This window comes from Gymnogyps californianus, chromosome 7, assembly GCF_018139145.2.
Source record: "Gymnogyps californianus isolate 813 chromosome 7, ASM1813914v2, whole genome shotgun sequence".
NCBI classification, from domain to species: domain Eukaryota; kingdom Metazoa; phylum Chordata; class Aves; order Accipitriformes; family Cathartidae; genus Gymnogyps; species Gymnogyps californianus.
In genome coordinates this window covers 30,227,523-30,255,138 of record NC_059477.1, presented here as the reverse complement: position 1 = coordinate 30,255,138, position 27,616 = coordinate 30,227,523, and the positions used below count along the sequence as shown (strand labels likewise).

The 27,616-nt window shown below is 43.0% G+C and overlaps 1 long non-coding RNA gene across 1 annotated transcript; it reads right to left on the bottom strand.

Annotated features, from left to right (window-relative positions):
- Positions 1–26,423, bottom strand: LOC127018622 (uncharacterized). The gene is made up of 3 exons (XR_007766793.1): positions 26,359–26,423; positions 1,974–2,070; positions 1–409 (listed from the first exon to the last, which is right to left on the bottom strand). It is a non-coding gene; the product is annotated as an uncharacterized LOC127018622 (long non-coding RNA).
- Between the last annotated feature and the right edge of the window lie 1,193 nt (positions 26,424–27,616).

Below are 27,616 nucleotides of genomic sequence, written 5' to 3'. Positions count from 1 at the left end.
ATTCTTGACAACTATTTTATTTATCAATTTATTTCAGATCAACAGGGTTTGATATTGCATGTCAAACTTGGATCTGTACATTGAAAGAACTGAGAACAACAACTTCTACAAGTCAAACTTCTTCCCCCAGGTTTTCAAATAAGTTAAACAGGAAAATGGGGTTTAATTTGAAATGTCACTTTTTCTTTTTATAAAAATGAATAAAGGTTCAGATAACAAGAAATGAAAGACACACTGGTTTGACCAGAAGTGACTTCTGCTTGTGATGATTTTTTTATTCAGAAGAAGAAGAATTAAGTCCATTTCAGTTAACCCAAAGCAATCTTTCCCAGGGAGACACTGAATGGAGAAGTCAGAGAGTCTGTGACTGCTGCATTTAAATTGTCGGCATTGCTACCTACTTTGTTTCCTGTGTGAAAAAGGGGAAAACGGAAAAAAGTTATTAAAACAATGAAGTGACTGAGCAAAGCTGGACCGTCACTGGGGACACCAGCAGAGACTAGTTGGACACAGCCTGAGGCCAATCCCCACCACAGCGAGTGGAGAGCCCTGGATGCCACCAGCAACCAAAGCCTGTCATAGCTCTCTGCTCCTGCACCACCTTGGACACCCACAGCCGTACTGTTGCAAGCCACCGCTGCAGGCAGAGTTTGGACCCCACCACCACCAGTCCCTCTCCTTTTCCCCCTCCAGGGGCCCCCGGGCACACCAGTGCCAGCTCAGGGAGCCCGCAGAGCAAGCACAGCCACGTCCCACAACCTCTTCTCAGGAAGGCACGAGATCAGGTAGCAGAGCCCTATACTTATTTAAAGACCATACACTTTGCGCAACAGAAACCATCTTACTCCATCGCTGCTTTCTGGCACGGAGGCTGATTTCTGGCATCTACAGTTACACCCCTCATCTTGCCCAAGAGCAGCTGCTCCATTTCTCCGCTACAGAGAGCGGTGGTTTATTTTGGCATGTTATTCTTATTTTGTAAGAAGTATTTTGTATTTGTATAACCATATAATTTTGTAGCTGGAACTTTCCCTTCCATACTTAGCAGGTGATGCTGTACGAGGGCAAGTGGTAGTCGTTGGTTTGACATGTTGAGGCTCATCAGCTCTTTGCTGGGGAATAGTCTTTGTTTCCAAGGTCTAGACCAGAGAAAGACCCTTGCGGCAATGTTAACTCAAGCCTCACTAAACAACAAGGCAGAAAAAAAAACCCCAATCTTCTGTGAGTTACAATTGTATCTCAGGTACCTTCTTAGCCTCTGGGCTCTTTCAGGGTCAGACGCACGGAGCTAACTCTTTCTCGTTCCCCCGATCTAAATAAAAAGGCCATGTTCACAGGCAGCCTGCAGCACACAGTAACTTCAAGGCTACTTCAGCTGATAAAAAGTCTTTAAGTGCATGCACATAGGGGCGGGCAAGAAGGTGGCAGATGTCTGTGGAGAAGGCATGAAGGCGAGGAAACAGATCATGCTCAGTTATGAGAGCTAAAGCTGTATCAAAATTCAACCCATGAACAAACCTAAAGTGCCTTGCAGTCCCAGTGGGGACAACCACCATCAAGAGATGTCTGTTCAGATAAATCAGGAGAAAACATAATGTTCTTCACAGGTCTCTGCTCTACTCACCCAGGACATGGTTCAGTCTCTTCTTAGGATAGGCCATAGTCGCAGATCTCGGATTTTGCAAGCAACAGAAAGGCACATGAACTTGGCACTGTGACTCAGCCCATGCCAGCAAGAGCCCTGAGTCATGCCACTCTCACCCACATCTGACCTTCCTCAGGAATCAGCAGCACCAGAGCCAGTTATGGCACCGCAGACTCACTCCGCTTCCAGTTTCTTCAAGTAAGAGGACAGTTTCGATAAAATCAAATAAGCCTGTGCCTGATGCTAGTTTCTTTCATCATAGCTTTCAAACAATGCTCAGTTCAAGTCAGTCTCATTTGTACTTGTTGCATAAAGCCATGTGTTTTACCTGCATGTCATTGTGCTGCGGTGAAGGAACGGTGCACCCAAGACACATCTAGGAATCTTAGTTTCTGTCCAGCACACAGATGTTGCAGACATTATCGCTGCAAAAACACATTAGATCAGTTGACAAAGGAATGACTTAAATCACTCAAAGACCAAGGGGGAGAGTGACAGTCTTTCTAAATTTACATTTTTTACTCTTTAGCAAGAAACGAAACAAAATCTACATTAAGGACGCGATTGAGATTTACAAAGTGTAAGCACTTGGAGTTACAAACTGCCAGAATTTCAGATGTCAGTGTAATCTCAGTTCAACACTCTTGTGAATGCGCACTAAGAGACAGGTTTTACTTATTCGTATCACCCACCAATGAATGCAGGCACCTCATGAGTGGAAAGCAGAGCTGCATTACCATAACACATTGACAGAAGTTTAGGAAGGGGAGAGGGGAGGAAGGAAAAAAAAAAAAACCACACACCACACACACTGAAAATAAACTGGGTAACATAATACTGGAGAGAAACAAACTGAAAATGCATGAGGAGTTACTAGCACAATAGCCCACACTAGACAGATAGAGTTAAAAGCCACACCTCTGTGTCCTACAAAGAGCGATCTTTAGCAGTCAAAAGTAGAGTGGACCTTAGATACTTTTGTTGGGTTTTTTTGTGTGGATTTAAAAAAAAAAAAACAAACAACAAACCCAAGGTTTTCAGCATCATTTCCACCTTAATCTCAAGGATCTTTTCTTTCTGAGCATGTACTTCAAAGTAAATTACTGTACAGATAAAGAACAGTATTCAAAACTGAGCAAAATGTAAGTAGCCCACAAGTATCTCCTATACAACCACTTATCTTCATTTTGATCTTCAACATAGATGTAGATTTGTTGGGAAGTAAAAAAGGTCATGCTATGTATTCCTGAAGCGCCAGATAAGACAAAACCACATTCAATTATTTAAAATATCATTCAGCTACTATGGCATTGCTTCTTACCTCTAGTATTGAGAAGCAGAAGTTTTTCCCTAAAACTACAGCTTAGTTTAAATTTTAAGGCCACTCCTGGTCATCCTTCTAAAACATAGTCAAGAAAATGGTTGGTCTCAGACTTGGTTGGCTATAGCCATGGCTGAAGGAAAAGTCCTGAACTGACCAAAAAAATAAAGTACAACTCTAGGGAATAAGTGTGTATTCTTGGAACAGACAAATTAAACACAAATGCGAAAATACCATTTTGGGCTTTTTTTATTACATATTTTCTCTGTAACTGAAAAGAAAAAAAGAAAAACCCTACAAGATGCAGAGGTAAAATAGATTCTGTGGAGTTGCCCAGAAATGCACTCTCATTAAATGTCATTTTAAGTAGCACTAGCATTGCCAGCTCGAAGCGTTTAAGCACCATCATGACTTTTCGAGCCCTGAGAATACTGTTATTTGCCTTATGGCTTTTTCACACATTAAATGCACTCAGATCACAATTTAAGCTTGACTCCATAACCATCTCAGTAATATTGAGACTCCATGTCATTTCAGTAGAAACTCAAGAGTCAAAAATATAGAAAAGCAAAGGATTTTAACGTAACTATGATTTGATGGGCTAGAGGGTGTGAGCACAAAATATTGCAAGAATAATAATTAAAATCACAGGAGTTGGAAGTGCTTAGACAACCTCAAGAAATTCATTGCATTTTCTAGCATGTATTTAATCACGCTCACGTGCCTCCAAGGGCAGGGGTATCACAACTTTCATCAAGGGGTGTTGCTACTGTCACCTTAACTTTATCATCAAGATTTTATTTTAGGTCTATTTCTTCCCCACAATTCTAACTTGCACATGTCTTTTTGTTTACTTCCCTCCTCCCGCATTGCAGCCATTCAGATATTAAGAGAGGGGCTTCCTAACTCGCGCTCCCTCTGCTGACTCTCCAGCGGTGCAGTGGATTTTTTTTTTTTTTAAATTTTATTTTTAATGGGCTATATACAATGCTCTTCATTCTAAAAGCATCCTGGCACTCTCATGCATCTTTTTCAAGCTGAAAATGAGAATCCAACCCACTGATTTTTTAAAAGGTTCAAATCAGGTAGGTTTGTGGATTTTTTTTGGTGGCTTGATGCAACTGGACAGTGTCACTGATTTGTCTCTGTGTTTAATTATGTGTTCTGAGCAAACCAGAGACCATTCACAGTTCCTGTAGTATCAGCATAATGTATAAAAGCAGACAGCTGCTTGTTCTTCCCAGAGACCTTGATATCATCAGTAGCCCTGGATTGCACACACCACAGCCTTGTTATATATATATAGTGTTGCATAGTGCTTGACCTAATATTATACCAATGAGCTCACTCTGTACCTAAAAGATGCTGCAGAGGAGGAGAGGACAAGAGAAAAGTTTAGGTTTTGTGCCTGAAACACTTGCAGAGTTGTGGGGTTTGTGGACCTCAGATGTCCTCCTCAGAGGACTATGAGGTCATCTGCTCCGTCTTCCTTCACATGGTACACGTGCAGATATATACATAAAAAAATGCATGCATATATGTTTAACCTTCAGCAAGATCCTTTGTTTTCCCCAGTTTACCATCACATATCCCACCTTCTTAGGTGGCTATACCAAGGTCTTAAATGGATTGCAGCATCCAGAGCTTTTTTCTTTTTTGATATTCACCCCAAACCTCTACCACTTTAGGGTATGACACCTCTCCTGATAACTTCCATCCTGTCTACTTGTGGCCATAGTTTAACCTCTCCTGATAACTTCCATCCATTCTTGATTTAACCTTTCCAAATTACTATACTCTTCTGTTTCCAACCCGCTCCCGTAGTCCATTTACTATGAAAGTCATAATTTGACATTGCACCATAAATTCAGCAATTCAGTGAACAAAGAAATCACCCAGTACTTTACGAAACGTGCACAGGCCCATTCCTTAGTACAACAAAATTCGGATTCAGTAAGTGCTGTCAAGAGGATTTTACAAGAAGCTGAGCCAATATCAGGGAAAGAAAAGAGGGTTTTTTTTTCTTAGTAACATACCATGAACATTTGTTAGAATTGAAAGGCAAATTTCTGATTAACCAGATTTATGACCTCTTTAACGTTCAAGCATTTGCAAAAAGTGAGTGCAAAGTTCTGCGCTCATGAATATTCTCCTACCTCACATGAGCAAACTGTCGCCCAAGGTAAATTCCAAATTGTTTGTGTTTGTAAAATCGGGAATGCTAATTAGTTATATAAGTCACAACGTATTGTTTCTGTTCCTTAACTTGATGACAAAACTACTTAACACATCTTAAATTGCTAAGTGTGAAAATTACCGATATACAATTTATCACTCATTTTGGATTGGTTAATTACACAAGTTCCCACACAGATTGCCTATGGCATATTTGTCTAATGATCTAATTATTCCCTGAAGAAATTAGTGAATAACTTTACATGACAAACCTGACAATTTCACAATCTGCTCCTGGACAATTTGTAAATAGATAAGTTTGATGATATTTTGATTTTTATCTATTGGTGAACTAGTCAATCAGAATTGCGGGTCTTCATCACCTCCAGAAAAATCAGACTGTTTTTATTTAAAATAACTATTTCTCCCACAGGGGAACTGGGTCTGCCCCAAGCATTACACATTTGTCTGTTTGTTAAATCGGTTGAGCATAGGATTAAAGTAAATGGAAAAATAACCTAAATCAAGTGTGCTTTAGACAGCCGGTGCCTACGATTTCTCTTTGGAGAAAGCTGAGCAGCGTGTGCAAAAATAATATATCTAGAGGCTCACAAGGACTGTACAGAGGTCATCTGGAGTCTCTCTGCCTAGAAACTCAGTCCACTACAACTTCACCTGATTTTTAGGTCCCAGACCAGCAAAGAATTGAGCATCAGTGTAATTTGCAAACTGCAAGATACCAAAATCCTTGCCCTGTCAGAGCCCAAACGTACGAAGATTGATGCTTGGTATCGGGGGTCATATTCAGCACCTGCGCTCACAAGGCAATGCAAGTGGAGCACTACAATGCTCACTGTGGCTCTGCAATGCAAGACTCTGAACAAAGGGGTCCTGTAAAACCTTCCAAAACCTGATCCCTTCATCCTTGGATAGACTGGGCCATGACAGCCAATGTTACTGCCACTGGGTCTCCTTGGAGCTACCAGCACAGGACAGCCTTGCTCCTACATTCAGCTTACCAAGAGCTTCTTGATACTAGATAGGGTTTTAAAGACACTGAGACTGCATTTCTTACAGTGCTACAGATAAATATCTTAAGAGGGACTTATGAAAGTCAGTGACGATTCAGAAGTCTTCAGGGAAGTGCAAGAGCTATTTTATACTGGCCACAAAAAAAAAAAAAAAAAAAAAAAAAAAACACAACCAAAAAAACCCCCACACCAGTGAGAGAACCGCTGAAGCTTCTTTGTAGGACAAAAACCATAGATCGCATCAGCTGCAAAAGAACATAAAAAATTGGCCTTTTGGAGCAAAGCGAGCCTGGTTTGGTTGCTATGGCTAGAAAGAAAGTGGTTTTCCCTGAGTTAGCCTCCTTTAAAGATACTAAGGCATTGACTTTGCATGTAAAACTTATTTTTACCCAGTATCATACACTTCACATAATATAGTCTAACAACAGGCCATTTCAGTGGCTAGGGGCATAAACAGCTTGCAATAGAGTACGGATCTAGACAATTAATCGCTAGTCTACATTTTTCATATATCTGGCAGAATGAAGATAATGGTGTCAAAATACTAAAGGTCACTCTGAAATAAATCAGGGAAGGTATATTCCGATCCATACATAGCCCTGCTCAGCCGCAGAACAGGTCCTGGCAACCACCATCACTATGTGGAAGTTGTGCATCTTGAGAGTGGAAAGCAAGGACCACACCTGTGTCCCAAGAGGCTGCAATCCCTTACCTATTGCTTCCTGGGACCTTGTGAGAAGGTGGTCTTTAAATTATAAGGAAAAGAAATAGCTAACAATCCTACTAGAGAAAAAGATCTCAGAAAAGGCACGATGACAACGGGGTGACCTCATGGAGCTCTTGGACGCAAAGAGAACAAGAGTGAAGTAGCTAAGCCACTTTCTGATCGCTGTAGCGCTGCTAACCATGAAATAGCAGAAAGCATCTCAAAGGCTAATTTCAGCCTGGCAGTAAGGTTAAATATTTTGCCGGGTGTAAGTGCTTGTCAATTTTTTAACTAAATTTTGGCTTGGAAAGAAAAACATGCTATCAGAACCTGCATCTTTAAGGACTGAAACCCCGGGGGAGGAGAAGGCTGGAAAGCCTTGTTGTTATGCACTGCCAGTTGGAACCAGACCCAGATTAAAGCAGATTTCTCACAAGAATGTGAAGCATTGAGTGATGGCTGAATACCACATGTATCGCACCTTCACCACCAGATCCCTGCTTCTGTCAGTACCTCCACAGGCTACCACACTGCAGTCCCCACTGCAACCAGCACCATTAGAAACCGAAAAATCACTCGAACGCACCAGACAAGCCACTCAGCTGCGCTTACCGCTTGCTTATGCAAAGTCCCCCTCTCCCTTCAAATTTCAACCACACTTCATATTTCAGACTGAAAACAGAGTCCAAGCCCGAACGTTTCTGTACATACAACACCTACTACTTTTTCCGCGCTATCAAACCCGCCTGACAGATCAATCACAAAAGACATATTCTATTCTTCAGCTCAGCACTCCCCTCTGATCACACGAACAGGTAGCACTCAGTCAGCAGCAGATTTCTCAAAGTGCATCCAGCTGTGCATCACATAGCTCTGTTTTTATAAGGAGGATCAGATAAAACAGGAGAAAAAAAGATGGCATTATAAGGCACAAGCAAGCTAACAAAGGGATGCGCTCACTTATATCAACAAAAGCTGAGGATAAGGTGCTAAAAGAGCCTGACAAGACAGGCATGAAGTGGCAGGAAGTTCATTTCCGATGTACCAGAGGACAACACAGCCTCTGCTACCAGTCTTTCATCTGACACAGTCACCCACAGCGATGAACCAGGGGGTTAAGAGAGAAGTGACAACTCTTTTGAAGACCAGATTTTTAATATTTGCAACTGTAGCCTTGCTGTAATGAAAACCTTCATGGCTATGGCAGGCAGGGCATGCTGCTTGCACAGTGCACAGGTGTACTATGAAAGATGGAGTCACCTTCACCTGAGAAGGATTGTACCCCAGGAGATCAGGAAGACAGCTGCTTCCAATATTTATAGGTCTGGGAGAAAACAGAAGATTATATGAGACTAGGACACATACCCATCCTAAGGGAGTTTTTTGACTTTGATTGACTGAAGTGAAATAAATAGGACAGTATTTGGGAATTATAGATTAATTACTTGTATTAAAAATTGTAGATAATATAAATAATAGCCATAATGTTCCCAGACTCAAAAAAAAAAATCTACAACTTTACTTTCTCATATAATAGAACAGGAAGCCCATCTGAAGGCCAGAAAACATGAAAATAGTTAAAAGAAAACATTAACGCAGCACACAGTTAACCAGTGGAACTCTCTGCCACAAGGTATTATCTTCCAATTGCTTGGCTATGATTGAATGAAAGGCTTTAAAATGGAAGCTAATTGCTGAGGCTAAAAAGACCAAACTCATTTGTGTCTGTTATCAGTTTTCTTACACTGTCCTCAGAGGCGTTTTTTTAAGTGGGCTTTGCTGCAAATGGGAGTTGCAACAAGTGGACCTCCAGTTTCAGCCATCACAGCAGTTGCATTTATGAGTTTGTGCTACTCTACGTTGAAATAGTATCTTTAGAAAAAACCCAAAGTGCATAAAAAAAGAGAAATCTCAGAATAAGATCTCGAGGCAAATGTCTTAGTCTCTTTCTAGCTAATTCAAGAGTTACCTATAGCATATACAAGTAGTTCTAACCGCATGGTTATTTTCATAATTGCAAAGGTTGGAAGTTTAATTAGACAATCAGAAGGAAGCCCTCAAGCGAGCCCATTTTCTTAAACAGCTTTACCTAGGCAATGGGAGCAGCATTGTGTAACACGGCGATTTACTCTGAATAGCATAATGTTCCCTTATCTTTTTTCCTGATTAATTTCCTGACTGAAGTAGCACATAAAACCAAGCTGGTTAGACAACATGTGTCAGGAGTCATGTGTCCTATTCAAATTTGAAATGGAGAGAGGCACAACCAAGAGAGATCTGGTCTCTCCTTTCCTCACACATCCGTTCCAGGTGCACCATGCTTCCACCATGGCACCACCAAGACCATCTTCAGACCACAGCTCCTGCAACCACTGACCATGTGGGATGGATTTTTTTTCTTTTTTTTTTTTTTTTTTTAAAGGTTGATGGTCCTCAGGGATACAGAGGAAGACTTGAAAACAGAAACGTAGTGGAATTGGGATCTGCAATGCAATTCCACAAAGCCTTGATGGCCTCACAAGAACTGCCGGTGCAAGCGGGAGACCATCACGCCAGGTCCTGGGCTGCCTCCCTTCACCACTGCTTCTCAGTTTCCGTTGTCTCCCTCCTCAAACACACCTGCATGCATGTACACGCTCACCCCTTTTTCAGGAATTTTACTATTGTTTTCGAGACGGAAAAGAGAAAAAAAAAAGTGAATCTGAACTCTGCCAGGGCCTCCAGAGCACAGCAAGGAAGGATGAGGGTTGAACTGCTGAGGATGAGGACGAGCAGCGAGTCACAAGTGAAATGAACCCCACGGCCAAGCACCAGGGTCTGACCACAGATAGGGGAGAACAAGCAGGCTCAGTGGGAAGGCTCCGGACTGCCTCCGGTCCCCGCCAGCCTCCCTGTGGACACCAGCCCCCAGCTGACTTTCAGCAAGCCACAGTCGCTCTGTACGTCTGCTTCCCTCCCGCAGATCATAAACAGAAGCAGCTGAGCCCAGCTCTGCTCCGTCCCACATCTCGCCTTGCCATTTGCACCCACGCGCAGCGAGCGGTACCCAGCTACAACAGCGGCAATGTTTTCCACACACGTGACCGAGGTGCAAACGACAACCCGAGGCGCTGGCACATCCACCGCCTGCCAGGCTGGGCCCCGCTCACCCCACCTCCTCCTCCTCCTCCTCCAGCCCCTCTCCTCCGCAGGCTTCTGCTCCTCTCCGTGCCTGGTCCCCGCAGAGGAAAGAAAACAACCTCCGTTTCAGGGGGCTTGTTTTCTCCTAAGCAGCAAGCAATCGTGTGTCGTGTCCATCCTCCCCCCCGCCCCCCCCAGCTCCAGAGCAGAGCTCGCTTTCCACCCTCATTACCTGTTTTGCTCCCTCTGGAGTCCCCCTTTTCCCCGAGAGTTTCCAGTGACAACGTTTAACTTCAGAGTTTAAAATCCCTGGTGGCAAAGCATGACATTCAAAGCACAGCCAGAAGTTTGCTCGACCTCAGCCCCGTGCATCAGGCTCCCCAGCAGCGCAGCATCCCTAATTAGTCGTACCCGTTAGGGTCCCTGCCCTGGACGGTCCCCGCAGGAGCAGCTTCAGGGCTGAATTCAGTGGGCTTTCACATCTTTTTCTTTTGCGGAGGTGATACTATATTGCCAGCTACACTTTTTTACCATATGCAACACCAACACGCTGGCAGTTAACGAGCTACAACACAGAACCACTTGGCAACACAGAGAAAATGGGCAGAAAATCCCCAAGCAAGAGGAAAAAATTAAAATGCAATGAATTGACAGTATTAAGCATGCAAGAGAGAAACGTAAAGGAGAAGCTGCCAGAGAGCAAAGGTGCTCTCCCAGGCCTGAGCACAGCACCGAGGAGGGGGACCTCACCAAGGGAAGCAGCCATTGCTTAACCATCAGACAGATGAGGCACCTGAAGAGTTTCTGGAGAGCAACAGAGGTGAGAAACCAGATCGATTTTAATGTCAATTCCCCTCTTGAAGTCAACTGATGTGGTTGCCTGCCATAGCTAGGGATTCAGGAGCCCATGAGGTGCCACGCAGTCCTGTGAGACCTCTGAATTTGACTGTCCCAGATGTTAATTACGGTACAGGCAATACTCATTTGTAAAAATCGTGGTGTAACTGTACCAAAAGCGTCTGCTGTGGGCAGCGACGCCCTGGAAGGCAGGGGCTCAGGCAGCCCCACTCTGCCTTGGGGTGCTGGTACGAGCGGCTGATAGAGATGAGCTCAAGCAGCGGTGAATTCGAGGTGGGGGAACCGAGTCTTTTTCCTGCTGCAGGAACGAAGTTTGGAGCTGTCTTCACTTGTAACACCACATAATTCTAGGTGGCTGCAGATTTATTACTGTATTTTCCCAAATTTGGAAGGCTTCCACTTTTGACCACATAAAAGAAACAAACTTTTTCCTTTTCTCAGTATGACCTCCATTTTCTATTCCAAGACAAAATCCATTATACCAATGCCTGGAAAAATAAAACATCTAATCATTTTCCCTGAGAATTCCTTTGAATTCTGCAATGGATTTAGCTTGGCCAGAGCCTTTTTTTCCCCACCTCTAGCAAGAGAAACTGCTTGCAAGATTCTCAATTTTTGAAAGATAATGGTGGCTCAGTGTTCACTGTAGTGTTTTCTCATGTTATCAGTTTGATTTGCAATCACAGCTGAAGGCCTATACCATGAATTACTTAACAATTAAGCAGTGCTTGCATGGAGGTTTGCATTCACACCTTGACAGCTATTACAGTCAGAAGCTAACTGGAGCTTTGACTTAAATGGGAATTATCAAATACCGAACAGTCTGAAGCAGAGACCCAAGCTGACTTGGACAGAAGACATAACAGAGATAAATTAGCTGCTAACATTTTATCTTGGGTGGGAGTAACAGCAGGAAAGACAAAATCAAAATATCCATATCGTCCTTACTCTTTAACAGTAGACTTTTTAATCCTCCTTGAAGACATCCAGAAAAATTATTTATGTCGTGGAACAAGTATTGGGGAAGATAGCTGCCCTCTGCTACAACTAATATGATTAATATCCTTGCATCATCTTTTTTTTTTTTTTCTTAGGGAGAGGAGGGAGTGATCTCACTACTCCAACCACATTGCATTATTAGGTACCTTTGAAACACAAAGATAGGTATGAAAAAAATATGAAATGAGATTTTTCTTTTTTTTTTTTTTTTTATTTACTCCAGATTTGTGCCTCAAACATTTTTTCAGTTCAGGGTCCCTAGAGTATCCCATGGATACTGTCCACAACCACATTTAGGACCCAAGGAGTTCTTCTCTATCCCAGCAGAGACAGAGCAGTTGCACTATTTGTTTTGCTGCAGTTAAACCCTTTAACAAGCATGATGTCATTGCACTCAGCCAAGCACTGGGAAACATTTAATTTTTCGCTTGTTTCCAAAAGTATAGTAGAAAAGGTCTTTAAAACGTTTACTAGAGATTCCCTTGGCTTGTTCCATTTATTTCAGACATAATATATGCAAATTTAGTTACTTTATCAGTGACATAAAGCCTATTATCTATTGAATTTCAAGTCTGGGGTAACTCCCAGCAACCAAATACATGATTTAATAATAATTCTGTCATCAAGTGAAATCTTTCCCCGAGATAGATACTGAAAGCAGCCTGCCCACATAGCAAGAAATAGCAAGATACTTATTCTTTCTCGGAGGCTTTTCAACAGGGTCAGACCTGTGAAAGTGGCTATCATGGTCCTTTTATTTTACCTAAAGTTTTGAGCAAGATTGATTATAGCAGAGGACTATGTCCAGCTTCCTATTTTTTTTTTTCACGCTCTTGCTCTACACTGTTCCACAATCCTGCAGTCTCTCTGTGATCCCCATCTACAAAACAATACGAAAATATCAGCTTTTTCCAAAATGAATACCAGGAGTTGTTGACCAGATGATAAAGATTTTGATATTCATAAAACCAGAATGTCAAAGAACATCTTGTATGCGACTTAGTGTTTCCAAGTCATAATCATCATTCCCAAAATGCATGCAATACTACTAGGAAAAGTCTTGCTCTCTCTTCCCTCCGACATGTGGAAGTTTAATTAAGCACCCACCAAAGACTGAGAATTACCTGCTGGAATTGTTCAGCTGTTCTTTTTTTATTCTTGTCTATGCTGGCCAGCAAGCCAAACCAGTTTTGATTTCCATATCTTTTATTTGTACATTGTTCAATCAGGCACGGGCCGATTCCACATTAAAAATAAATATACTATGTCACCATCATAAACTGCACTGGCCAAAACCATAATGTGCTGCTGATTAAGGCTGTGCAAATAGAGCATCCCCTAAAGCAAGAAGAATGGGCACCTGCACTCATGGGAACCGAGGGAGCAGCCAAAGTCTGGCACCTCAGCAGCTCTGATGACCCTGCAGAGGATTATCAGCTCTTGACTTTGCAGTGGAAAGATCTGAGCCTCCACAGCCCGCAGGGGAGGAAAAAAAAAAAAGCAATTCACAGATGCAGGTGATGTTTCTAGTCATGATTTTCCACACCATGAGGAGAGGAAAGAATGACAAGGAAACTCGTCCATTTATAGACCAACAATGTGTAAGGTATTGAAAGCTCAGATCCCTGAAGTACTACAATACAAATACTTCACCACTAACCTGCACTCCAAGGGCTACAGAGAGTCTTCTCTTGGCTCCCCCCTTCTGCAGGTCTTACAGTAGGATATTGCATGACACAGATCAAAAAATTAACACCATCCTATGCCACTGTGCTCTGCATCTGCCACTGTTGCACTCATTTTCATATCATAAGCAGTGGGTTTGTGGCATATGTGCTCTACTGGAAGTCCAGAAATCTGAGTTCAGTTTCCACTCTAACATACATCTTTTCTTTATAACTAAAAGCTGCACTAATTTAACTTAAAATTAATTTTTAAACTCTGGCAAGAGGCTTTGTACAGATGCATATTTCTATTTAGGCTAAGCTTTTTCAGGTGCAGTTCAAACTTGGGAACTTGAAATAAACCTGATTTACACTGCAGTAGATTGCATTTGCAGATTTCACATCTGAATCCATTTGATTCATATTGAATCTATTTAATCTGCATTTTTAGTCTCCATTCCCTGCTTTCTGTGCTTATAAGTGTTAAGCTCTGTCCTATTCATACGAAGAAATTCACATATTCGTGTTAAAATGAGAAATGCACTTTGAGGTTTTACAGCTCTTCCCCAAATTCTGCCATGAAACAAATAGTTAAAATCATCACCAAATATGTTGAACTGTTTCCTTACCTATTGAAATTACTACTGTTTCCCAACAATGTCTTTCAAAATACTTCACAGTCCCTACAAAAGCTGTGTGTAAAAAAAGCAAAATACCAAATATTTATTTTAATTTAGTCACAAGCTGCGTTTCCTGCTTTAACTCAATCTCTTTGCCCTAGTCACACCTCCATTGCACTCCTTTCCTTAGGTGCTGGCCACCTCCACCACATGTTCTCCAAAGGCCTCCTGTCCATATTATTGTGACTGGGATTTTAATTTTTGTCTTCATACTTGCTCTCTTACTTTGCCATTTCCTCTAGGGCCAGTTTTGCTCCTCCAAGGCAAATGAACCTTACTTCCCACAATTTCAGGTCTTTTCCATGAGTTTTTGACACTCCTTCAACCTTGCCTCCATGCATTTCTTTCCATGCCACTACACCGTTTTTTTCCCCCTGCCAAAACAACAGGCAAAGATGCGGTGTGCTTTCATCATCTTGCAACTCTCTCCTTCACTCTGCCGGTCTGAAAGGTAGACGTTTGAGTCTTGGAGCACCTTTCCTAGGGAAACATGAACTTCAGTCTTCCCATCCTCAGCCTTGAGCAGTCATCAACACCTGAACAGCAGATCCGCATTTATCTTCTGGAAGCCTTGTCCTCCTGCAGTCCCCATGACACTGATCTTCTTTAATCACTTCCACTGCATCTTCTTATCCCCTTCTTTCTACCCTGCCTCTCCCCGGTTCCAGTTTCTAGGAAGGAGGATTGCCTGGGCCTTCACTCCCTCTCCTCGCTGCAGAGTGATGGCACAACATGTACACCCAGGTCTAGCAGGGTAACTTCCCCAGCAGCCTCTCTGCTGCACCAAGCAAAAGTCACAGCCTCTGGCTGGCTTGTCTTTATGGGTAAGGAAGCTCAGCATGGGTAGAAATACCCTTTTAGCCTTCTCTGAAGTGATCCTTGCTATATCTCTTACCAGTCACTTTGGGCCATCCTTTCTGTCTGATCCATTGGCCTTAAGAGCACCTAGAATGATGAAGTTAAGGTCTAGCTAATTCACACTAACTAGCACCGTCAGATTCTTCCCAGATAGTCTGAAATACAGCCTTCCCCAAACCTCTGCACAAGTGTTACATGGGTCATCTTATAATGTCAGTAGGATAAATATGTGTCATTATCGTATGCGTCATCATTTTATGTATGCAGCTTTGATCTACTGGGCTCCTACAGGATTCTGCTGCAAAGATCAATTGATCATTAACTACATTTTGTTCATAAGCTCTTTGGGAAGGCACCATATTTTGTTGTCTGCCTGTGTAGTGCCTAGAGCAATAAGGTCCCTTCACACCATAGCAGTGTCGATAATATATACTCCCAACTGTGCTAGGTGCTATACATACATACAGTGACACGTAGTAGATTGGCGCTACCACTTTTCTTTCTTGTCTGCTAGTCTAGGTAACAGATGATCACAAGATAGAAGAATAAACGACCCTGCATTATGTAATTTCGTGTCCCAAACACAGTTAAAACCAACACATATTTGTAAGCAATTCGACTGGAGAAAGCATGAGACATTACTAATGGAGGTAACCTGAACCACAATAGAAAGTACAGGCACAATACCGTCAAAGGAACATCTAGAGTAATCTGTAATATTTTCCAGCAAAACAGAGATTTTGTTAACCTGTAGACACCAAGATGTGGTGGGATAGCCAAGATACAGAGGAAAAAGAAATGCTTTTCACTAGGGCATATAGCAGCAACAGTAGCAGTCATGCAACACAAAAAAATTTGACTTCCAGTTTACTGCCACTGGGAGATAAGTCCCCAGGGCTGGAGTACCTACTCCTACCTAGTCTCTCTCCATGGGCCTCTCCACAATGGACTGCGGAAATAATGCAAATATTCCTCTTTCCTTTATTAGGGAACAATTGTTAGGCTGCTTTGGTTTTGCTGTGGAATAAACATTAATAAACTCTATAACCAGAAGTGCCACCCCAGCAGCGCACACGGGTACCCACAAGTTAATGCTACCTTCTTGGTGATAGCATCCCATTTGGGGGTCAGACACAACCAAACCTCAGCCCTCTGACTGGTTCCTCTAACACAGCCCATGCAGACCACAGATCAGGCTGCAGAGAGGCTCAGAGCTGTGCTCGCTGCAGCACACGCAGCCTGTGAGAGACGAGGAGCACTCCCACCATGCCCAGCATCACTTACTGGAGCGACTGGCCGACACTGCCTAGAGTACAGCTGAGTAGCACGTCCTCGCTCTTCCCAGGCTCCTCCCAAGCACGAGAACAACTTTTCATTCTTGCCCAACGCATAGATGTTTACCAGAGATCAAAATAAACATTGCTGTGGTTTCTGTTAGCATCAGATCAGGAGGATTGTCAGGTGCTAATGCTTCACATGGAAGCCCCGTCTGCAAGGCTACATCTCCTCCCAGCTAATCTTCATCTTAGGCTATTCTTCTTAGGGTTTTTCATATTTTTGTGCCGCTGTTGTTCTTCCATGGTGCCTTTCACCCAAAAGCATTACATTGCAGTCAAAGAAGCAGACACCAAGAAAACCCTCAATTAATAGCTCCTGTGCTGCAGAGCAGAGGTTAAAAGCAAACCCTCCTGGTACTCAACCCTTCTTAGCTGGCTGAATGAGACCTCCTGAGCTGTGCAGCAAAAACAGATCTGGGATTATCTCTGCCACCAGAGTTACCACAGTTTTATTATATTTTTTCCCCCTACTCCTGGCAGCAGGAGCATGAAAGGTCTCGCACACTACCAAGTCTAGCTCCCCATCTCTGGCGGCCTGCAGCAGAGGGTGTGACAGCACACCTCTGCCATCGTCAGTTCTTGAGGAACATCCCCATGGGAAAGGCACCTGAGCAAATGTAATTTTCTATTTGATGCCCTGATCACAGAAAAAAAGCTTTCACTCTTTTCACATCACAGTGGCTTTTCACTGTATGAGGGGGGAAAAAAATTCTTATCTGAACTGAAGCAAATGCCAATTCCAGGCTGCTACTTTCCTCAAAATACCCTCATACACACCTCTTTTAGGCAGGCAAAGATTTCACAAACACACACAGGCCTGCTTCTGAACCCATTACATCAACATTAAAGAGGAATTACTCCAGCAGAGGCAAAACCAGTGTAAAACAAGCACAAGTGGGATAAGAATCACACCCTTCATTTTAGTCTCTGTGTAGCCCTTTTGCCCCCCTTACATAAGCCTCAACACTCCAAGTTCAAGGCAAATGCTTGCAATATTTCTATGTTATCCTCAGTAATATGACAAGAGTAATTACAGAGTCCAGGGAAGCTAAGTAACACCGCTAAAACAGTGGGTGGTCTAATGGCTTGAATAGCTCCTGTGCACTAACATTGTAGTGGGAGTCCCCCAGACCCCCACTTTGTACCCTAGGTAATTCAACTGCACTCTGCAACACTGGCCTTTTTGTCCGGGACATCCTGGCACCAGCGTTGCTTAGTTGACTTGAGACATACCCAAGTTCTTTCAGGTGGTCTGCAAAGTTAACTCGCCCTTAAAAAGTTTGTCCTTGGTACCCACCAGATCTCCCTCATTCTCCGTTTCAGTCGAAAGCTCTAGGCAGAAGCATAGTGAACATTTTGCAAGGAAAATCTGCTCAGAGACAGCTATTCCAGGCACACAGGCTTTTGCCGAGTACAGCATTATTTGGGCTATTCTCTGGAAAAAAAAAAAAGTCTACTTTTACAGTAAGAGAGCCATTTGCCATGTGCAATGCGCTGAAATACTTTGCCACAGCAAAGTCTGGTCTAAACATGTTGTTGGCCAATAAAAGGGGGGAAACATGCTGCCAGTAAACATTTGCGTGTTATGTCTTTGAAGGCTTCAAGGCAGACTAAATGGAATAATTGTGAAGACTTATTATTTATAATACAACAAATCTTCCCCACAAGATATAGGTCTCCATTAATCTAGTACCCAACTGCTTTTAAGTGCATTTTTTAATGTGTTTACGCTGCTAAGGGAGTTATGTTTTATTATCTCCATTTTGCATTTGGGGAATTGAGGTACTGGGAGATTAATAGATTTGCTCGAGGTTACATAGCAAATCTCCAGCAAAGCACAAACGCAGACCAAGTGTCCCAGATTGTTGTTCTCCACTGGATGTATCCATTGATATGCCAGGACACATTAAAACATCAAAGGTCTCTTGTGATGTGACTTTTTCCTGTATAAAAAAAGACCGATCTCATGCGAGCAAGCAACATTGCATTGGAGTCAACACAAGTTCATCTGTTTACACAAAAGCTGAAGCAAGGTCTGGAGCTGTTGTTGGAATATCCTCATTTTTCTAGCTATCCAGTGCATTCAACTCAAATTCACAAATACCTTTTCACTGACAAAACCTGCTGCATCTGGCAACAACCTATTCACTGATAAAGTCTTACGTTTCACATACTACCATTTGAAGTCAGATGCTGCTTCATGTCTCCCTCAAGTTTAGTGGAACTGCAGAGGGGTTCAGCTTTTGAAATTTTGCCCATATACTGAAGCTGCTGAATGTGGATTTGGGGCCCTATCTATGGGACAATGGTTTTCTGGATTAGTTGGTTTGGTTTTCACCTTGACTTATGCAAAGAAGTGGTGGGAGATAATATCTGAATCTTTCACAGTACCCTACACCAGCAAGCCTTTTGGGTGAATGGTTTTATGGGATTCAGTATGAAAAAACCTCTCTCCCTATGTTCCCTTCACCCGCTTCAACCTCCCTGGAGACAAGACGTGTACCACTCTCCAGCCCACAGTGGAGTTTGGGGAACTGGGAGTACTGCAAGCCCCTCTCTTCTATTCCCCAGTCACCAGCTTAGTCCCCTCACCCAGTCCTCCCTGGGAGGAAAAGACCCCAACCAGTGCAACTAGAATGTTGTAGCTTTCAAGAGGATGATGCTTCCATTATTTCCAAGCTCCAGTTTAAACCTAAGTATAAGTGGAATTTGAATGGGTAATAGGGCTGATAGCAATAGGAGCAGGATACTCTGTGCCACACATGCCTTTGTCAGCACATAAACCAAGATGCCATAAAACCTCCCTGTCCCACCACAAAAATAAAAAAAAAAACAAGGGCTTTGCCTAAAGCGTCTTGCCTGGGGGAGACAGTCATGGGAGCTTAGATTATTCACTTCCAAGACTAAAAACTCTCTTTGATGCAGCAAAGTGAGTTGCACCAAATGAGTTCTATGGAAGACATGTGAGACTGGTGACCTGTTTCTCATCAGCATGGACTGTGGGCCCACTTTAGCTCACCAAAAAATCAGTGGCAGAGCTCAGTAAGTTTGCTCCACGAGTCATCACATCTAAGTCAGCCCCATCACTAGAGCAAGTAAGATTTAGTCCTCACTGCAAAACTGCCACCCAAAAGCCCGCAAGGAGGTTTCATTTAGCGAGTGGGCAGTACTTCCTCACAGCAAGGGCGGATTTTATTTTCCATTTAAGATCAGGGATACACACAGGTAAACAGCTGCAATGCACCTCCAGGCTGCTCCATGCCTCAGCTCACTTCGAATAAGGCTACCCCAGGGAGGGGAGGTGGTTTTGAGGTGAAATACAAAACTGAGGAACTCAGTTATCCTTATCCTTCTTCACCAAGGTAAGCCTGACATTCAGAACATGATACTCTGCCTCCAGCACAGAGCCTGGGCTGCTCAAGACATGTTCAACATTCCCCCCACTTAAAGATTATTCGGTATCAAATGTTCGCCAGTGTTTTGAACAGCTAAACAATGAATTTTCCCACTGCCTCTCCTGCTAATGACAAGCGAATAAAGAATCCCCTAGGGAATTTCCCTTCATCTGCTCACGAGTGCCACTTCGCTAGTCACATTTATCTGACAAATCTTACAGATGGCTTGGCACGAGCTTGCAACAAGCACACCATCTTTGGAGCTGGGATTGGCCGCCCGAGCCACGCGACGCTTTCTGTGGCAAATTGGGCAAGCCCATGGCAGAGCCCCGTATCTGCAATTGCTACTGGAGAAATACCCCTAGTAAATTTACAGCTTCATCCAGTGCTGTTTCAGCAGAAGACACCAATGAAGGTGATGGCATTTCCGACACCGCAGCCGCCCCATGAAGAATAGAGTCTCTTGGCACAGAAGAAGTTGTGCTCTGACCCAGACAGAAAGATATCCTGGAAAATGACTCCCATTGAGTCATTTTCCTGCTGTTATTTTGCTGAATGCCTTTCTGTTAAAGACGAATTTTCCCCATTAAAATAGTGGGGAAGAGAGTATAAAGACCCATCTGCAGACCACATTTTCAGAGGGGTTTTTGTTTGTTTTCCAACATTGCCTGTGAAATGCTGGTTGAGTCTTTCGAGCTCTTTCCAGATGTGTACTCTCCTCATGCTATGTGCCCAACTCTAATTCCAGTTTGAAAGCTGTTTGACTCAGACAAATGAATAGCAGGGTTTTAAAACAGATACAAATAGTAAAACTAGGGCTTTGTACAATCCCATAGGTACTATAGATGGGACTGTCCAAACACAGACCCTTCTAATCCACCAAGAAAATGCCCTTAAGACCTGTTCAGAGTCAGACTTAAACACATAAAATCCAGGAAATTCAGAGATAAGCCTGGATATCTGGACTGATATTTTGTCCTCAGTTCACCTTACTGAGTAAATGTTAATGAATGCATTTGTTTATTCCCTACAGTTCTATGCAGGGAATATCAACAATCTGATATTATGGGAGGAGGTGAAATTTTTTCTCCTGTATGTGTGTGTGTAGGAGTTGCTCAATATAATTTATTCTCTTTCACAATAAGACTTTACAGCTCCTCGATCCTTTCAGAGCTATGCAGGGTCTGTCTTGTAAAGCTTTGGAGAAGAGGCCTCGAAGGAAAATCAGTTATTACAGGAAACGGGTCTGATTTTCAGTATTCCACAGTCTCTCCTTTCCATTCATACTAAGCTGGTATTCCAGCACAAAACGTCATCCAGATGCATTTCACAGAGGATCTGAACCCGGACCTTCACAGGCAACATGAGACCAAGTTCCCCAGTTGAGACCGGAGGAGAACTGGAGCACACAACACCTCTGGAACAACCACCTGCATGCGCCTGCTGCAACAACCTGCATAGCAGAGTTGCAACATCGAGTACAAGCAGAAGAATGGCCATACTGGTCCATCTAGCCCAGCATCGTCTTCTGTAGCGGTCAGGCAGCCAGAAAATCATAGAAACAAGGCAACCACTTATGCTATTTCCCTCACATTTCTGCTAGCCTCCAGCTATTTTCAGATCAAGGTATTTCCTAAGCCAGATGTGGTTTCTAGCTACCTAGTAATCCTCCATGCATTTCTTTACACAAACTTGTCCCGTCATCCTTTGAACCCTAATAAGCTTTTAGCCTCCACAGCCACCTTTGACAGTGAATTCCTTGTGTCCCCTACCAGTTGCATGGAGAACATCTCCTTTTGTTTGCTGTGAGCCTGGCTGCTTCTAGTTCATTTAATGACCTTAATTGATGTACTACCGCAGAACAAACAATCCCTACCCACCTTCTGACTGCTGCTGCCTTGCAGAATTCACTCCTACCCCACCAGTATCTCCTCTTCTTCAGGCTGAGGAGTTTCAGCCTAATTGATAGTTCCTCACATGGAAGCCGTTCAGCTCAGCATTTTTATCTTTCTCTGAACTGTTCCAGGTTCTGCTGTGTTTGAGATGAGCAGTCCAGAACTGCTTGTGCTATTCAAGGTAGTGGCAAATACGGCTGAAGCATAAACCATCTCTTTTTCTTTTCCTTCTGAGCTCGCAGTACAACCCTTTCACTTCACACTCAAGAAACACTGTTTCCCATGTTAGAGGCAGTACAAAGTAGCTAAAAGGTTTGCAGATTTGCTATAAAACTAAGGACAAAGCAACAGAGAAGTAGACCAAAATCTCCAGGGCTTATTCCGACACTGGGGAGTCTAGCAGTACTTTCCAATATTGAGCCTTAGCCCTGGTGACTTGGCCAAATTCCAGTTTGGACAAAGTTCACTTACAATTTTTTAAACTGTATGAAGTAGTCTTAAATTCAGTTATAAAATTATGCGCAGCGCTACTCTTTCACCCCATCAATGATGGATACCATGACCAGTACATAATTCGGGTCCTGCTACATTCAGGAACACGTGTCTGAGCTTCCAGGTGTGCTCTGAGCAACACAAGTCCCAAAGTCCTGACACTCGCAATCCAGAAACTACAATTGTGAAATCAGCTTCCAGCAGAAACGTTAAACAAAACCCATGGCCACAGCCATCTTTGCCCATCTAAAGAGAATCGTACACCTTTTTTACCATCAGTTGTTCTTCTCTCCCTGTCCCCAAAAAACACAGTACAAGTTTAGCCTGAGTAAAGATTTCTGCAGCATGAGAAGGCAGATGTGGCAGAGACTCCGTGAAGTCTGCTAAAGGTTTTGCTATTGCCAGCTAATTTGATGTAAAAGATATGCAGATACTATTGCGATGGGCAGCCCTACAAGCCCGTAGGATAGATAAAACTTCCATTTATGACAAAATTCATCCCTGGTAAAAATGGCACTATTCCATCAAAATCAATAAGGTTGCACCTGTGAATGCCAGCTGTGAATTGAGTCCATGGTTCTCAACTGATGTAAAGTGCTTCAGGAGGAAAGATGCTATATTTAGGTGCCATATTATTGCTATGTAGACATTTTCATAACCCCTAATTATGGGGCTTTTTTTGCAAGCTCTGTAGTATTAACTGGATTGGATAAATATATAATTAGAGAGTGTTTCAACATGCACACTCTTGATGCTAGAAGCTTTATCAGCTCTTTCTTTCCTTCATGATCTGTTTTGCTTTTCTTTTAAAGCTGTTTCTATCAATTATGGCAAGATTTACTCAGGGCCCCAATAAAGGGTCACTGTAGACATCCCAGCAGAATAGAAGAGAGCTACATTTATGTTCCAGAACTCTTCTGTTTTCCAGAAAGACACCTCTGGATTGTCATTGTGTAACAACATTGCCAGAAGCTAAGCTGATCAGACGGGGGGGCGGGGGGGACGAGACCAAAACAACAACAGAACAGCAGCAACAAAGAACTTTTCAGATGTTCCCTGACCCCAAATGGTTTATAGGCTAAGGGTTCCCACTCCAACAGCTTCGACAGAAGATCTGCTGCCCAAATATTTGCTGGATCCTGCTCCTCTCTTCTGCAAGTGGACAGAAAGGAAGACGCAAGGAGGTTCTTCATTTTCTGCACGGTGCCAGGGAAGAACAAATGGCTTCAACGATCTCTAGATAGGGGTAGATACACCCCTGCCTAAAAGAACAACCACCCTAACAAATTACTAAATTGGTTGACAGGAAAAAGGCAAGTTACCTTTTTTTTCAGCATCCTGCTTTGTCAAATTAAATGATACCATTAACATTTGAATCCAACTAGTCCTACAAGAGTGGGAAAAAAAAAAAAAAAGTAGCACCAGCACTTTCCTTTCTAGGTGTTGATGAAGCCTGTATTATCATTTATTGCTAACCAAAAAAAGCCTTAAACAAACACATGTCTTCTCACTTTTCTGATCAGGCATGGACAATAAATTATTTGTCAGATTCTTTCAGATGTGTTTAAGAACATTTTCCTCTTACGCCAGCTTACATCCAGTAAGAATTTGAAAAGCTAAATTACAAGTATAAACACTTCAAAACAGAAGTTTATAATAGAAAGAATTAAGAACATTGCTAGAGTGACACGATACGGATGCTGTATTATTAAACAAACAGCTCACAATGGTATTATGACATGAGTCATAATGCCTGATGCCGTGGACATGTTGCAGAAAAGAACAATAGCTGCTATCATCAGCTACGGAGATACACAGAGCACAATACTGGGAGCCCAACTGCTGACTGATCTAAAGCAAGGGTTTTGTCTACAAGCCAACAGGATAAATTCACACCTGGTGCAAATGGGTGCAACTGAGCAGAAGCTCATGGAGTTGCAGCATCTTCAGCTAGGCTCTGATATTGCACCAAAAGTACTATGGGCTTTGTTCTGTGCAGTCTTGCAGCCTCTTTATGACTGTAATTGACTGGGGAATTCCGATTTGGTAGGATTTTGAATCCGCTTCCCACAGGTGTGAATAACTGAATCTGGCCCTACATTAACACCAACAGATTTTTAAGCCCAGTAAGTCACAGAGCACATCCGAATTGTTTTAACGTTCAACATCATCACAAGAAAGTCTGCCAAAGACAGAAAACTGGTGGCCATCAGCACATGGACTAGTTTGCCATTCCTTTTGTTGTTCTATCTGGTAACTGTGGCCTGCAACTGGTGATGCTGAAGAAAAAGATTACTGTAAGAGCTGGCACATTCACAAGCTCGACAGACAAAGCATGGAGTCAAATCCTGGGGTGCACTTACAGCATGTGCTTCCCATAATTAAAAGTATATTTGTGGCATACAGAGTAGAAAAAGCTTTCATTTGGGGCAAAACTTAAACATAGCTTTATTTTCCCTGCTTGATGCAGTAACTCAGTTCAAGGGGATATGGTCTGGAAGCAATGTTCTCCAAGATTCACATGTCTACAATTGTCGAGGAGGAGGGGGGGAGACACGAGAACAAAGTGAGGGGAACCCATCCATAAAATGAAACATAGGGCTTGATTCACTGTCACGTACTGTTAACGTAGTGATTCGACCACTGTGGTGTGCAGCTAATATAAACAGAGCCAGCTTAAATCCTAAGTCTCTATGCCTATCACATAGTTAACAAGAAACACTTGGCACAGAGATTTAGATGGGCTCCACTCTGCCCAAGTGCTGCCCAGCAGCTCCCAGTATAGGAAGTGTGGCCCAGTGCAGGACACGTGACCGTGGCACTACGATATTCTGGCTCTTTCTCAGCTTTTACAGCAGCGCTGGGGACCCCTGGCAGCTATCCTAAAGGCAGCCTTAAGGTTGCTCCAAACTGTGCTAAAGACCAAACCGGCTTCTGAACAATTTCAAAACACAGGTTAAGCAGAAGTGGTTTGCTGCACTCTCTTGGATGTGGAGCTGGCTGGAGCACAGCCACACCTGAGAAAAGGCTGCCTTCTCTTCAGCCATCACAAGGGCACCTACATACCGCATACTTAATGCAAGACAACATACTTAGGATGAGGTATGCAAAAGTCAAGAAATCTACTCAAAACAGTGGGTAGCTACACTGCATTACCTCCAATCTATCATCAGGATCCCCCAAAATACATTTTATTACAGAGGTATTAACATGGCAGAAGTTGATTTGCTTAGAGAAAGCCTTGCATTTCTTGTCTGTGTGTGTTTACACGTAAAATGCATGCTCACCCATGCAAACATGCCACCCCGATCAAGCCAAACATACACAATGCATGTAAGACATAAATAAATACTTATGAGTCACCGATAACCACCTGATAAATTACATGGTCTTACAAAGTATCACTGCTAAAGATAATTCATACAATTGGATACAAAATACACATATACGACTCTCATTAAGACAGATAAGAGTTGTTTGTTTCCTTTCACAAGAGCCCAAGGCCTTAATTTACAAGGTCCTGAATTATTTTTTTAAGCTTGGAGTCCCACAGCTGTGGGTCAGTTCCAAAACCTGACCCAAAACCAAGCCATAAGAGACCAAACCTGATTACAGAGAACATCGTGAATCGGAGATGGGACAGGGGGGTCCAAAAGTCCCAGAGCCCGGTCTGCTCCAGCTCACAAGAGCCAGATCTGGTAGCATTTATAACCCTTTATCCTCAAATGGATGTCACTTCAGCATCCACCTCTCCTACCTCGCTCCTGCTGCGCTGCCCAGGACCGGCTCCCCCATCACCCAAGCAAGGAGCTAAGCTCCAGCCGCAGGAAAGCGCAGCCCACTGCAGCTCTTCCACAGCTTGTGACAAACTCTTCTGCGGGAACAGGCACAAGCCGCTCCATCCAGCGAAGCAAAGAGGGACGAGATCAGCCCTGCAGCCTCTGCTTGGGCAAAACCTAAATGCCACTTTGGTACCACTTGACTGACACAGCCCAAACACAGCGTGTTTGTTTTGCTGACACATAGGTTTAAGTTCGCTCCCTAGCCACATCTTCTTTCCCCTTGGATACAATAGTCATCTTCATAGCACTTATTATAACATATTGCAGCAATAATGTGCAATTATCCTCAAAAACAAAGCAAAAGCTCAAGATAAAAATAACAGGCACTGAGCACACTTACCAGCTGGAGGAAGGCAGCAAGGCAGCACTAGCTGCAGCCCTAAAATGGCTGTGCTGTAGTAGACTACAGCTGCCTCTCCCAGCCTGATTTCGAAGGCCGGTCTGCAGGAGGACACACCGGGAGGTGGACCCTCTGCAAAAGCAGGTCCAAAGTAAGAAGGAGCAGGCAGCAGGCGGGCTCTGCAGAGCTGTCATTAGGTAGAGATGCGCCTCACCTGGGGTCTATGCACTTTGCAGCCGGATTCAGTGACTGCGTTTGCGCCAGGCGAGAGCTTGAAACCCTCAGCACCAGGGAGGGCTGATCCTTTCGTTAGGAGAGGTCCATCAGATGGCCAGCAAGCACAGCTGTCATCCTGGGTCTTCCTTGATGGTGATGTCTGACCTAGGGAAATCAATACACCTCTCAGGTTTTCTTCTTGCCCTTTTTTCTGTTTTGCTGGATATGCTTACTTTGACTTTGTCCGCAACAGACTCCTACGCTGACCCCTCTAGTTCCAAGCTTTCACAACAATGTACCCTGAAAGCAAACTATAATGGGGGAAAAAAACAGTTTCAAGGATCAAAAAGAGGGAGCCTATGAATTTAATAAAAATATCAGCTTAAAATTCTCCACGGCAGATCACAAAGATGGTAAATCTGATCAAGTATAAGGAAGCTATATGCATATCTCAGGTCTCTGGTGGCTTCAGAGATCTCTCAGGTTATACGGCATGTATGTAAAAAGACATCTCTGCTTTGTACAAGGAAGACTGGTTAGAGCTGCACACATTCAAGGAGGGCCTCTGTTGAATAGAATTGGCCAAATCAGATTAAAAAACCAATATCTGTGATGAAGGCTGCAAGCTGCCTGCTCGGAGAGGTTCCACTCATGTGAACCAGAAGTTCCTTGCATGTGGTCAGGCCCTAAATTTGATACTGGAATTTAAAAACAAATTAAGATTCCCATGTAATATTGACTTTTTTTTTTTCCAGAGTAAAAGATTTTACAGCATGGAATGCTATATGCAGTGGTTACATGAGTCCAAGTAATTGTACCAATTATATAATTTGATATAATTGCACTAATTACATAAACACATAATAATGAAATATAAGTTATTCCAAGAGCTAAACTGGAAGAACATTAAAGAACCTAAATCTGCTCCCACTTATTCTAGTACAAATCAGAAACAATTCCCCTGAAATCAATGAAGTTACCCAAATAAAATTGGCCCCTACCATTACAAGCAGCCAGGTAAATCCAGCTTTTGGTTCAAGGG